Raw genomic sequence first — 15,350 nt, 5'->3', positions numbered from 1 at the left:
ATTTTTAATTAAATATTTTTCCATCCAACATACAGATTTATTTATATTCTCTTTGCCGCGGACTTTTTGGTGGAAACGGGAACGGGAAGGTTGATTTCTTCGTTGAATAATCTAAATAATCAATACGAAGTGGTGTTTTGTGGTTAATGATCACATTAAGTTAGTCGGAAAACATTCCCGATAGTATTATTAAATCGGAATATTCAATAAACAAAGTGTACCTATCTATTTTCGCTTTGCGCCAACAAGCCGCTTACTTTGTTTGGGGTTCGGAGTAGGAGTCTGCTCCGAGGGTGGGGGCTTAGGTTTCATCATTTCATTAATCATCATCAAGAAAAAAAAAAAACACAAGACATGGCTGTATGGGCATAGTTCCCTTTGCCTTGCCCTTTGGGAAAAGAAATAAGATAAATTTTGAAATTCTTATGTATAATAAACAAACATCACAGACATCATGACAGATCTAAAACTAACGAAAATCTTTTTTCTTTTTTCTATTTGACTTATTTATGAATTTTAATCAAGAAAACGTGATAATATGTTCGACAGCAACCAGTTCAGGTCCCCGAAACAGCCCATTTCAGGCCGCGTATATGGAAATACTACCTACTTCAATATGTCCCAGCCTCGTCTTTTTTTAACGTCCTCGTTAAAAAAAGACGTCCTAACCTGAACTAACTAACCTAACAATAAACACCACGCGTAAATATAAGTCCAGAAATGCGCTGCAAGTCGTCTGGACTGGGCGCGAAAACAACATAGAATTCGATTAGCTGCTAAGTGTCCCGCATGCTATCACCAGCTGTCACTGATATACGTATGAAGTCCCGCGGATTTTATTGGAACTAAATGACAAGTCATAATAATTACTAGATGGTGCTAAGTGCGCTCGCTGCTAAAGCAGCTTCGCGGGCGTTGTACGTGGATTGACGTTTTCGTATAGTTTGTTTCGCATCACAGATTTGTAATAACTATTAAGACAGACACAAAAAGAAATAAAAAAAATGTGTAGGATATTGTTGGTTTATTTTATGTTATCAAAAAATAAAAATATAAAATTATATTCTCTCTCTCTCCCTTGCATTGTTCCCATATGGTGGTGGGGTCTTTTTTCCGAGTCTTTTCCTTCCACTTCGCTCTGTTGGATGTATCGTCTGCGGAAACATTGCAGGAACAAAGATCTTCTTTGATGACATCTGCTTCTTTGCCTTCTGTATTTCCTGTTAAAAATAAAATAATATTAATTTATTTATAATAACGTATATTTATAATAACGTATAGATATAATATCCTTTTCTTAGTCGATAGCGATACGTTTTTGCCAAAGTGGTCGTGGTCGTCATGTAACGTACCTAGATTCTTGTCACTATCACTATTGATTGCTGGCTGTCACACTGCTGCATTCATTGAAGAAGCTACCGACATCAGGCTTGGTTGATATAATACTATTGTATTAATAATCTCCTACGCAGTTTTTTGCCTTCTGCATTTCCTATAAATAAAATACATATTAAATATTATATATAATTAAATATTATATATAATTTCTTTTCCTTGGTCGATAGCGATACGTCTTTGCCAAAATAGTCGTGGTCGTCATGTAACGTACCTCGATATCTTGTAACTTTTGATTGCTGGCTGTCACACTGCTGCGTGCATTGAAGAACTTCAGGCTTGGTCGATTTTATTTTATTGCAATCATAATCTCCTACAAAGTTTATTGCATAAATAAAATACATATTAAATATTATATATAATTAAATATTATATATAATTTCTTTTCCTTGGTCGATAGCGATACGTCTTTGCCAAAATAGTCGTGGTCGTCATGTAACGTACCTCGATATCTTGTAACTTTTGATTGCTGGCTGTCACACTGCTGCGTGCATTGAAGAACTTCAGGCTTGGTCGATTTTATTCTATTGCAATCATAATCTCCTACAAAGTTTATTGCACTCTGCATTTCCTGTGAATAAAATATACAGGGTGTTAGTGACATTGTAACGAATACTGATGGGGATGATTCAGACCATGATTCTGAGTTCATATCAAGTGGAATTTTCCGTCGCAAAATTCATGATTTTTTTTTTAGTTATTTTAAATTATTTTCAATTCTATACTTTTGCGATGAAAAATTCCACTTGATATTAACTCAGAATAATCAGGTGAATCATCCCCCTCTGTATTCGGTACGATGTCACTTACACCCCGCACAAGTACATACTGTAGCCATACAAGTAGGTAAGGGTGTTAGTGACACCGTAACAAATACTGAGGAGGATGATTCAGACCATAATTCTGAGTTGAAATCAAGTGGAATTTTCAGTCGGAAAATTCATGAAAATTTTTGTTTTTTTTTAAGTTATTTTCTGTTCCATACTTTTGCGACGGAAAATTCCACTTGATATCATCTCATAATCATGGTCTCCATCATCCCTCAAAGTTTTCGTTACGATGTCACTAACACCCTGTATATTACATTTTTTTTCCTTAGTCTATAGCGATACGTTTATGTCAAAGTGGTCGTGATCGTCATGTAACGTACCTCGACATCTTGTTACTTTTGATTGCTGGCTGTCACACTGCTGCATTCTTTGAATGAGCGGCCAACATCAGGCTTGGTTTATATAATACTATTGTATTAATGATCTCCTATGCAGTTTTTTGCCTTCTGCATTTCCTGTAAATAAAATATATAATTAAATATTATATGTAATTTATTTTCCTTAGTCGATAGCAATACGTTTTTGCCAAAATAGTTGTGGTCGTCATGTAACGTACCTCGATATCTTGTTACTTTTGATTGCTGGCTGTCACACTGCTGCATTCATTGAAGGAGCTGGCAACATCAGGTTTGGTTTATATAATACTTTTGTATTAATGATCTCCTACGCAGTTTTTTGCCTTCTGCATTTCCTGTAAATAAAATATATAATTTATTTTCCTTAGTCGATAGCGATACGCTTTTGCCAAAATAGTCGTGGTCGTCATGAAACGTACCTCGATATCTTGTAACTTTTGATTGTTGGCTGTCACACTGCTGCATTCATTGAAGGGGCTGCTGACTTCAGGCTTGGTCGATTTTATTCTATTGCAATCATAAACTCCTACACAGTTTATTGCCATCTGCATTTCCTGTAAATAAAATATATATTAATTTTTTTTCCTTAGTCTATAGCGATACGTTTTTGCCAAAATAGTCGTGGTCGTCATGAAACGTACCTCGATATCTTGTAACTTTTGATTGCTGGCTGTCACACTGCTGCATTCATTGAAGGGGCTGCTGACTTCAGGCTTGGTCGATTTTATTCTATTGCAATCATGAACTCCTACACAGTTTATTGCCATCTGCATTTCCTGTAAATAAAATATATATTATTTTTTTTCCTTAGTCTATAGCGATACGTTTTTGCCAAAGTGGTCGTGATCGTCATTTAACGTACCTCAATATCTTGTTACTTTTGATTGCTAGCTGTGACACTGCTGCATTCATTGAAATAGCGGCCAACATCAGGCTTGGTAGTACTATTGTATTAAAATCTCCTACGCAGTTTTTAGCATTGTGCATTTCCTGTTAAAAAAAATTAATGTTAATTTATATATATTAACTTTTATTTATAAATATATACATATATATCTTAGGTGATTTCCAAACTACCCAGGAGGTACACCCAGTAGCTCGCTTTTTTTCATGTGGTTCCCCCGCTAATCGAGGCCGCATCCACCTACTTATATGAGAAGTAGGTTCTATCTAATGAGTTAGCAATAGTCATTCAATAAGCAGAGAAATGTGAAAGAAAAAGCAATTTTTAGCTAAGGAATTTAAAATAAAAAGCAATTTTCAGCAATTAGCATGCAATAAGCAAAGCAATTACTCAGTAATTGTCAAACATAAGCGAGTTGTATAATTTAAAGATATTATTGACAATAACAAACACGTACCGAGTTTGTTAATACTTACATTGAGTTATCATCGCTAAGTTGACCAAATTATTAGTACAGGTTATCACATTCACTAAATGAAAATATGTGTTTTTATCAATTGTAACAATGCTTGCATGACCTAACCAACCGTTGGTGTTGTGGACGCCAATCTTCAAGAGACAAGTGGACGGGTGTGAGGAAAACTGGCAAGATGAACACGTCGGTGTGGGTGCGACTGGTGCACGGGAGAGAAGTGGAGCTAGTTGGCAGATGGAATTAGGCATCACTCTCTTGCTTCAGTTAAGTTCCACTCAGATCAGGTGGGTTGTCGCATGGATGAACATCGCATGGGTTGGAGTAATTCGGAGTAGAACTGTCCATGTTGTTCCCTTCATCGTAGGCACTTCAGTGGACTGTGGATCGATCAACAATAGTTACGTGAGTTGGCTGTCAAACCGATATGACGTGCCAGCCGAATCTAGCGACCAGGTATGCAGGGGATGGAGGTATCCTGTGGAGTAATCATATCAGCAAAGGTGAAAATGTCGGTTGGGAGTGAAATGGAGGGAGAAGGAGAGCTGCAGTCAGCGGTCACGATCTTGCTGTAGATAGACTACATGCTCAGTTTACGTGTAGTTGTAACTGTTCGAAGTTAATTGAAAACGATCGATATGCAAATTCCTGTTTAATAAAACAAGTAATAAATGAACAGGCAGGTGTTTTTTCGGTATTTAAACGCTAAGACCGTTGTTTGTTTATTGATTAGCAGTGGTATGAATTCTTGGATACTGATGAATGCTAATAAGCTAAGTATTTAAAACAAAATCACATTCAGAAGCACTAAAAACACATTAAATTAAAGAACGAAATAATACCGTATGAAATATTATTTAATATAATATAAAGGATGGAAAGAAGAAATGACAAGAATGCTATTTAGCGTGACATGGCTCTAACCAGATCCACTGGAAAACATAAAACCATATAAAACCTAAGTTTTTGTTTAGCTCATACACGATATTATGTTTTTTGAGGAACCGTGTCATGCGAAACAGTGTTCTATTGAAAAGTATTGTAAGAAGAAATGCAAAAAACACCATTTAGCGTGACATAGCTCTAACCAGATCCACTGGAAAACATAAAACCATATAAAACCTAAGTTTTTGTTTAGCTCATACACGATATTATGTTTTTTGAGGAACCGTCTCATGCGAAACAGTGTTCTATTGAAAAGTATTGTAAGAAGAAATGCAAAAAACACCATTTAGCGTGACATAGCTCTAACCAGATCCACTGGAAAACATAAAACCATATAAAACCTAAGTTTTTGTTTAGCTCATACACGATATTATGTTTTTTGAGGAACCGTCTCATGCGAAACAGTGTTCTATTGAAAAGTATTGTAAGAAGAAATGCAAAGAACACCATTTAGCGTGACATAGCTCTAACCAGATCCACTGGAAAACATAAAACCATGTAAAACCCTAAGTTTTAGTTTAGCTCATACACGATATTATGTTTTTTGAGGAACCGTGTCATGCGAAACAGTGTTCTATTGAAAAGTATTGTAAGAAGAAATGCAAAGAACACAATTTAGCGTGACATAGCTCTAACCAGATCCACTGGAAAACATAAAACCATGTAAAACCCTAAGTTTTAGTTTAGCTCATACACGATATTATGTTTTTTGAGGAACCGTCTCATGCGAAACAGTGTTCTATTGAAAAGTATTGTAAGAAGAAATGCAAAAAACACCATTTAGCGTGACATAGCTCTAACCAGATCCACTGGAAAACATAAAACCATGTAAAACCCTAAGTTTTTGTTTAGCTCATACACGATATTATGTTTTTTGAGGAACCGTCTCATGCGAAACAGTGTTCTATTGAAAAGTATTGTAAGAAGAAATGCAAAGAACACAATTTAGCGTGACATAGCTCTAACCAGATCCACTGGAAAACATAAAACCATGTAAAACCCTAAGTTTTTGTTTAGCTCATACACGATATTATGTTTTTTGAGGAACCGTCTCATGCGAAACAGTGTTCTATTGAAAAGTATTGTAAGAAGAAATGCAAAGAACACAATTTAGCGTGACATAGCTCTAACCAGATCCACTGGAAAACATAAAACCATATAAAACCTAAGTTTTTGTTTAGCTCATACACGATATTATGTTTTTTGAGGAACCGTCTCATGCGAAACAGTGTTCTATTGAAAAGTATTGTAAGAAGAAATGCAAAAAACACCATTTAGCGTGACATAGCTCTAACCAGATCCACTGGAAAACATAAAACCATGTAAAACCCTAAGTTTTTGTTTAGCTCATACACGATATTATGTTTTTTGAGGAACCGTCTCATGCGAAACAGTGTTCTATTGAAAAGTATTGTAAGAAGAAATGCAAAGAACACAATTTAGCGTGACATAGCTCTAACCAGATCCACTGGAAAACATAAAACCATGTAAAACCCTAAGTTTTTGTTTAGCTCATACACGATATTATGTTTTTTGAGGAACCGTCTCATGCGAAACAGTGTTCTATTGAAAAGTATTGTAAGAAGAAATGCAAAGAACACCATTTAGCGTGACATAGCTCTAACCAGATCCACTGGAAAACATAAAACCATGTAAAACCCTAAGTTTTAGTTTAGCTCATACACGATATTATGTTTTTTGAGGAACCGTCTCATGCGAAACAGTGTTCTATTGAAAAGTATTGTAAGAAGAAATGCAAAAAACACCATTTAGCGTGACATAGCTCTAACCAGATCCACTGGAAAACATAAAACCATGTAAAACCCTAAGTTTTTGTTTAGCTCATACACGATATTATGTTTTTTGAGGAACCGTCTCATGCGAAACAGTGTTCTATTGAAAAGTATTGTAAGAAGAAATGCAAAGAACACAATTTAGCGTGACATAGCTCTAACCAGATCCACTGGAAAACATAAAACCATGTAAAACCCTAAGTTTTAGTTTAGCTCATACACGATATTATGTTTTTTGAGGAACCGTCTCATGCGAAACAGTGTTCTATTGAAAAGTATTGTAAGAAGAAATGCAAAAAACACCATTTAGCGTGACATAGCTCTAACCAGATCCACTGGAAAACATAAAACCATGTAAAACCCTAAGTTTTTGTTTAGTTCATACACGATATTATGTTTTTTGAGGAACCGTCTCATGCGAAACAGTGTTCTATTGAAAAGTATTGTAAGGAGAAATGCAAAGAACACAATTTAGCGTGACATAGCTCTAACCAGATCCACTGGAAAATATAAAACCATGTAAAACCCTAAGTTTTAGTTTAGCTCATACACGATATTATGTTTTTTGAGGAACCGTCTCATGCGAAACAGTGTTCTATTGAAAAGTATTGTAAGAAGAAATGCAAAAAACACCATTTAGCGTGACATAGCTCTAACCAGATCCACTGGAAAACATAAAACCATGTAAAACCCTAAGTTTTTGTTTAGTTCATACACGATATTATGTTTTTTGAGGAACCGTCTCATGCGAAACAGTGTTCTATTGAAAAGTATTGCAAGAAGAAAAGCAAAGAACACAATTTAGCGTGACATAGCTCTAACCAGATCCACTGGAAAACATAAAACCATATAAAACCTAAGTTTTAGTTTAGCTCATACACGATATTATGTTTTTTGAGGAACCGTCTCATGCGAAACAGTGTTCTATTGAAAAGTATTGCAAGAAGAAACGCAAAGAACACAATTTAGCGTGACATAGCTCTAACCAGATCCACTGGAAAACATAAAACCATGTAAAACCCTAAGTTTTTGTTTAGTTCATACACGATATTATGTTTTTTGAGGAACCGTCTCATGCGAAACAGTGTTCTATTGAAAAGTATTGCAAGAAGAAACGCAAAGAACACAATTTAGCGTGACATAGCTCTAACCAGATCCACTGGAAAACATAAAACCATGTAAAACCCTAAGTTTTTGTTTAGCTCATACACGATATTATGTTTTTTGAGGAACCGTGTCATGCGAAACAGTGTTCTATTGAAAAGTATTGTAAGAAGAAATGCAAAGAACACAATTTAGCGTGACATAGCTCTAACCAGATCCACTGGAAAACATAAAACCATGTAAAACCCTAAGTTTTAGTTTAGCTCATACACGATATTATGTTTTTTGAGGAACCGTCTCATGCGAAACAGTGTTATATTGAAAAGTATTGTAAGAAGAAATGCAAAAAACACCATTTAGCGTGACATAGCTCTAACCAGATCCACTGGAAAACATAAAACCATGTAAAACCCTAAGTTTTTGTTTAGTTCATACACGATATTATGTTTTTTGAGGAACCGTCTCATGCGAAACAGTGTTCTATTGAAAAGTATTGTAAGGAGAAATGCAAAGAACACAATTTAGCGTGACATAGCTCTAACCAGATCCACTGGAAAATATAAAACCATGTAAAACCCTAAGTTTTAGTTTAGCTCATACACGATATTATGGTTTTTGAGGAACCGTCTCATGCGAAACAGTGTTATATTGAAAAGTATTGTAAAAAGAAATGCAAAAAACACCATTTAGCGTGACATAGCTCTAACCAGATCCACTGGAAAACATAAAACCATGTAAAACCCTAAGTTTTTGTTTAGTTCATACACGATATTATGTTTTTTGAGGAACCGTCTCATGCGAAACAGTGTTCTATTGAAAAGTATTGCAAGAAGAAAAGCAAAGAACACAATTTAGCGTGACATAGCTCTAACCAGATCCACTGGAAAACATAAAACCATATAAAACCTAAGTTTTAGTTTAGCTCATACACGATATTATGTTTTTTGAGGAACCGTCTCATGCGAAACAGTGTTCTATTGAAAAGTAATGTAAGAAGAAATGCAAAGAATACTATTTAGCGTGACATAGCTCTAACCAGATCCACCGGAAAACATAAAACCATGTAATCCCTAAGTTTTTATTCTGCACTTACTATGTATATTATATTATCATTGTATATTCATGGTAAGTTGGATTTACTGTAGGTGTATGCAAATTAATAACAAGCATAGTTGTTTGTTATTTGCGTCATTATAAGTAAATAAATAACGAATGTAGACTTAAAAAATAAAACGTAGGTAGTATGTTGGTTATGACTGTACACATATGAATTAAACTATATGCAGTTACTTTCATTTCTAATAACATTTGGTGTATTTGGTAACATTTAAAACTAAACAATTTTACCAGAATATATAAAATATGACTCGCTTTCTATTTTTTTAACTAAAGGTGTTTTCTTTTACCTTTAAATTTTTAAGTATTTTTTTTTGTTTTAGCCATATTTGATTTGAAAATTTGAATATCAAAGTTTCACGTTGTTAGGTAGTGCTTTCTTCTCCAATTATTGTTTTTCCAAGTAGTAGGTATTTTCTAGCAATTTCACTTTATTTAGCCTGTATACATGTATTAATTACTTTATGTATGTTTTTGTATCGATGAGTGATCATTCTTCTGTCAATACTGGTGAGACCCGCTTGTGGGAGGCCAGAAATTAACATGATCAAATTTGTTTTTGAATTTGCTTAGAATGGTATAGAACATTCATTGTTGATTATAGGCTTTATTATTTTTACATACACCATTAAAGGTAAAGCATGATCGTACTTAATATCCTCCTGCGGCTTAGATTTTCTAACACAATAGCGAAACAATGGGATTTGGTTTAAGGACTTTTTTCATGTTTAGCCCATCTGACAGTCGTCATATTTACCCATGTTTATGAATGAAATTGTTCGTCACTGCCGGATACAGGTAATTATTGACCTATTTTATTCCACAACACAATAAATAATGTTCTAAATAATACTTTTCATTTATATATTTGTAGCCACAAATCTGTGCAATTGATGAAGCGTCTTTGCTGACACAATGACGATGACCATTCATACACCATTGAATGCTAATGTATAATATTTTACTGTACTGATTCAACGTACCATAACACATATTCTTTATTCTGTCCGTTCCATTACATGACACACGAGTTTCACTATGTAGCGTTTATGTGTACTCATTAATCGATTTCCAGCTTGGCATTTGTTTAAGTTTTTGAATATTTCCTCGAGCAGACATTTGTAGTAATGTTATTTCTTAAAGTTTCCTTGATGATGAGTAAACAGGCATCCGGGTAGTTTCCTTTCTTCCTTATATTTATTATTTAAGGCGTATATTTTTTTGTTTACTTAATTCTAACTTAAGTTACTAATATACGCTAGTATAAAATATTCTTTAGTACAATTTTAATGGAACTTATATTTTTTACAAATCAATATAATTTGCAAATGTTAAATACATTAAAATGTATACACTACACATTACACAAATTTAATCGGTTATAAAAACTTATTTTTCATTATACAATTTTATTTTCCTGAATTAATGCATGAAAATATCAAGTCGTTTGTGTTATAAAGTAGCTAATCCAACTTACCATGAATATCGTATTTTTTTTTTATTATTTTAGTAAATATATTTTGGTTACTGCTTAGTGAATGATAAAAAAATAAGTGACTATAATGACAAAGATTAATTTTACTTAATGTAAGTTAGGTATTGGGTAAAATGCTTTTGAATGATGATTTGTTTAAATATACTCGTAGAAGTATAATTACTGCATAACTTATTGCTTTAAGTTGAGAAAGTAGCACTTAGGAGAAAAATGTATCAATAAACATTATTGGTGTCTTCATCGAAATATTTTAGTATTAATTTATTGTTTATATACGCACTTAAATTTGGTAACAATATTATTTGTAAGGCGTTAGCGTTATAAAGTAAAAAATGAACATCAATAAATCATACGTTTGCTCACAAAAAACAAACAGTTTTAGCGCTTAAACACTGAAACAGAATTCTTTTCAAATAACTTCGAACAATTACCACTTTAATACACCTAAACTAAACATTGTCCATGTACAGCGAGATCCAGAATACTGATTACAGTTTCCGTACTCCCTCCTTTCCAGTCCTAAGCGACATTCAAACCTTCACTGACACGATCATTCCACAGGATACGTCCATCCCTTGTATCCCAGATCGCAAGAATCGGCTAGCACGGCATAGCAGCTTGACAGCTAAAACTCACGCAACCATTGTTGATCGACCTACAAAATCCACCGAAAATGCCTACGACGATGGGAACGACACCGACAGTTCTACTCCGGATCATTCCAACCTGCGACATTCATCCATATGACAGCTTACTTGATCTGAGTGGAACTCAGCTAAAGCAATCGAGTGATACCTGCCTCCATCTTCCAGCCAGCTCCACTTCACTCCCATGCACCGGTCGCACCCGCAGCCAAGTGTTCATCCTGCCAGTTCCCTTCACGCCCGTTCTCTCGTCCCCTAAAGATGAGCCTCCACAGCGTTAACGGCTGGGAAGGGCATGCACACATTGCCAATTGATTAACACACATTTTAATTCAGTGATTGTGACTAATAAAATGGTAAACCTAGCTTTGAAATTCAATGTAACCATCATCAAATCGAGTGCAAGCTTGTTAAAGTCAGTTCTATCGTTAAATTATACGAAAAGAAGAAAAAACAAGATAGAATGAATATAAATAATAATTAAAAATTCGCAATAAACGATAATTTCAGCACATGATTTAACCGATCTAAAAAAACCCAATAAGCTTAATAACAGAGATGAACTGTTCAGTCTTTTCAAGAAGTGCCACCCTAAATAAAGTTACGTTAAACTTAAAAGTTCTGATATGATAACGTTATTCGAGAAAGGTTGGTCATTTTCGATTCGGTGCCTGGGTAGTAGTACTTTTATGTCACGTCTTTCGCGAACGCGACCTAAAGCTACATACAGTTGACCGTGACTAAACATATCAGATCTAAGATCGACCCCAACGCGACTAATCGTTTGACCCTGGCTCTTGTGAATAGTCATTGCATAACACACCTGCAATGGGAATTGACGGCGACACATCTCGTAAGGGCTGTTATGTTCTATAGGCGCTTTAAAAAGAATTCGAGGGATCAAATAATCTCCTAGTTCACCTTGTTTCCGAACTTTAATAATATATGGAGATGTTTCAACAACTATTACTTTGGTGCCATTTACTAAGCCGTCCGCGAAACTAAGATTACGCGTGATTACACAAACACATTCTAATTTTAATTGTAAGTCGAAATCTGGAACACCTTGTGGTCGAAGTGTATGTAAAAATTCGGGACTAAAATATACTTGATCAGCGTTGTCGCTTAAAACTTTGTCTATGGCATAAAAATGTAATACTTCTCCTGGTAGTTTGTCTAAAATAACGGCATTAATTTCTCTAACTGCATCGTTACGGGTGCATAGAATCGCTCTGAAGGAGCATACGCCTGGCTCAGTAAGAGTAACTTCTGGGAATACAAAATCAATTAAATCTTCTAATTCAGTAACATAATCAATGGATTCAAGTTCGACTAATTGCAAATCATTATTATTTGTTTCTAACCTAAGAGTAGGTAATAAATTTGAACCCAGTTTTAAAAGAAATTCTGCATACTGTGCGTCATCCTTACATCTCTGTGAAGTTACCAAACTAAATTTTTTCAATTGTTTCCAAATAGGTGAAGTTTTTAGTGACGCGTTTAATATATCAAAATTCGTTCGTGCTTCTGGGACTACAGGAGGAATTTGACGAAAATCTCCTGCAAAAATAATTATTTTAGAACCAAAAATTTTGTCTGACCTCATCAAATCCTGTAATGATCTATTTAATAAATTTATAAGGTATTTATGAGCCATCGGCGCCTCATCATACACAATGAGATTAGAATTATAAATCAATTCAGCTCTTTGAGTACCATTTGAGATGTTCCAGTATCCGCTATCATCTAATAGATGTAAAGGAAATCTAAACAAGGAATGAGCCGTCATTCCGTTTGTGTAATTTTGAGCAGCAATTGCAGACGATGCACAGGTTAAAACTATACCTTTAAGGTTACCGCGGATGTATGCAGTTATGACCTTCAATAAAAGCGTTTTCCCGGTGCCGGCGGGACCATCGATAAAAATCGCACAGTTGTTGGATTCTCGGTAAACACTATCAACGCAAAGCTTTTCCACGTAATCGAATACGGCACGTTGATCGGGAGATAACTGTGGCAACCACTCTTCTACGTATGATTTCAAACTATCTAAATCATATTCAGTGCGTTCCCTATCCAACTCCGTTGACCTATAAACTACTTCCGGCAAACCTTGTTCTATTAACGAAGTTCCGTGTCTGCGTAGCATTCTATCTATTTGAATGAGGCACATGTTAAACGCGTTTTCTTCGTCATCTGGCACCCTGTAAAGGAAATCTTCGGCCAATTGACGTTTATACGTGTTCCACAGTGACGCCACTGAGGCACCATTAACAGCCAGCGTTACAAAAAAGCTACGAAGTCGTGGTCCGGTTAAAAAAGTGGAAGCTTCTTCCATAGCCCGTTCATATTCGACTGCGTCGTCCGCAAGTCCTACGAATTTGGCAGCTTCTTGAAAAGTTGTGCAATTTGGACCTCCAATTTGAAGTAAATCCGCGAAACTACGACAAGGGTAAACACTTAAAAGAAGTCTTAAAAAGAACTGTTCACCTCTGTTCGGCGCGACCCAAAATAGACGCGCGACGAGCTCACCCCGCATTCTCCGCGTAAGAAATTTGCCGTTCTGCATTTGCACCGCCTGAACTGTCTTTAAACATGGATCTTTCGCATGAATGTTATAAGTTTCAAAAAAGTCTAAGTAGGATACCCGATCAAACTCCTCAGTTAAAGGCCTACTGAAATAGTCTAAAAGATCTGAACCTGCATTATTAACTGCCTCGTTCGCGTGGCCAGGCTTAAAAAATACTGAATTTTGATCGGGCAAATGTACTGTTAACATTTTTACCGTAGGGTTCCTAGCTACAATATCAAATTCGAGAACACGCCACGCTGCTTCGCTAGAACTAATATATCGCTTAGTGACATATTGTTCGATTTCATCCTCACGATGTTCTTCATCAACAACGGCAATGCGGGCTTCATCAGGTCCTTTTGTCATATATTTAAACAAATACTTAATTATAGCACGCTGTGTGGACACTTCTAAATTTATGTGAGCATCATATTTTAGGAGAAGAGCAGGATTATAAGGAACGACCCATAAATCATTAACTATTACGTCTCTGCCGCGATATTTAATAATCGCCTGATTTTTACTATTACGATGTAAATGTATAAAACCTCTATCGTCACTGAAGGTGACTGGTGTTTCCTTTTTTGGAAAATATTTTAAACAGTTTTTTTTTTCACTATTCCAACACGGCAAATTAGTTCGGTAAGGAGGGCCGCATGGACCGTGTATCATGTGATCCATGACAACTTTGTATAATAAAGTTTGTGTTGGATCGGGTATGGTAGCACGAACAAACTTATCAATATCCGCACTTTCTACAGGTCCACCACCTTCCACTCTAAAAGCAATATGCGCATGTGGTAGTCCTCTTTTTTGGAACTCTATAACATGCATTATATAAACAATTTTTCCGAACCATTTACCCGATTTTAAATCTTTCAATAACTCTCCGAGTTTTAAGTTGAAAACTCGAGCACATGTTAGGGGGTCTTTTGGTCGACCTGATAATGTTGAATTTTTTATTTCAGGCCAGTTGGGGTTACAAGTTAAAGTTAAAAAATATGATGGTGGACCTAACCTGTTTACCATTGCTATAGCGTCCAGGTATTTCTTTTTCATGTACCGTGGACCCCCTGTGAATGAGCTAGGTAAATAAATTTTACCAGGTTCTACTCCACCTTCTCCTAAAATAAACTCGTCATTAATTAATTCTTGGAGTGGAGCTACTCTTAGCCTGTTTTGTTGTTTTGTTTGGCTATTTTTCAAAAACCGCAAGCGTTCTTCTAAAACTCTACAAAACATATCGACTAACCACTCTTCAGATAAACGACCAAATATGCTAAATCGCGATTCGGATAAAAGTAAACAACGGACATATTTAACCTGATTAAGCTTATTGCCCTTATTATCTCTCATATCTGGATGCCAACCAGTATTTCCGTGAGGATATAAGAGAGGATACTGGAAAGTCTCGTATAAGGAATCCATTATATCTATTGTTCGAGGCCTACCGTCTGCTATCTTTTTGACTACAATACAGCGTGGAGAAAATTCTTCGCGGTCTGTACTAATAATTGCGGCAATTTCTTGACCAATAGGTTGATCTCCGAGGATGTTACCGTGAGTCGCACGAGTAGTTTTTTCGAACTTCAAGAAAGCTTCTGATGATACCTCTAAACTTAATCTTCTAAAACAATTTATGTATGGATTAACTGTGTGCATGAAACCTGTAATCATTCGAACTACCGATTTATCTAAACTTAATTCGCCAGCTAAACTTTCTC

The 15,350-nt window shown here is 35.5% G+C and overlaps 2 protein-coding genes across 4 annotated transcripts in view; one reads left to right on the top strand and one right to left on the bottom strand.

Annotated features, from left to right (window-relative positions):
* LOC126378947 (uncharacterized) overlaps positions 1-15,350 on the bottom strand; it is a 119,105-nt gene that overhangs the window by 81,652 nt on the left and 22,103 nt on the right. The window lies entirely within an intron of this gene.
* LOC126378814 (poly [ADP-ribose] polymerase tankyrase) overlaps positions 1-15,350 on the top strand; it is a 74,999-nt gene that overhangs the window by 43,774 nt on the left and 15,875 nt on the right. The gene's annotated exons all lie outside the window — the stretch shown is intronic.

The sequence above is a fragment of the Pectinophora gossypiella genome, chromosome 27 (genome assembly GCF_024362695.1).
Source record: "Pectinophora gossypiella chromosome 27, ilPecGoss1.1, whole genome shotgun sequence".
Taxonomy (NCBI): Eukaryota; Metazoa; Arthropoda; class Insecta; order Lepidoptera; family Gelechiidae; genus Pectinophora; species Pectinophora gossypiella.
This window is presented reverse-complemented; position numbering and strand designations above follow the sequence as displayed.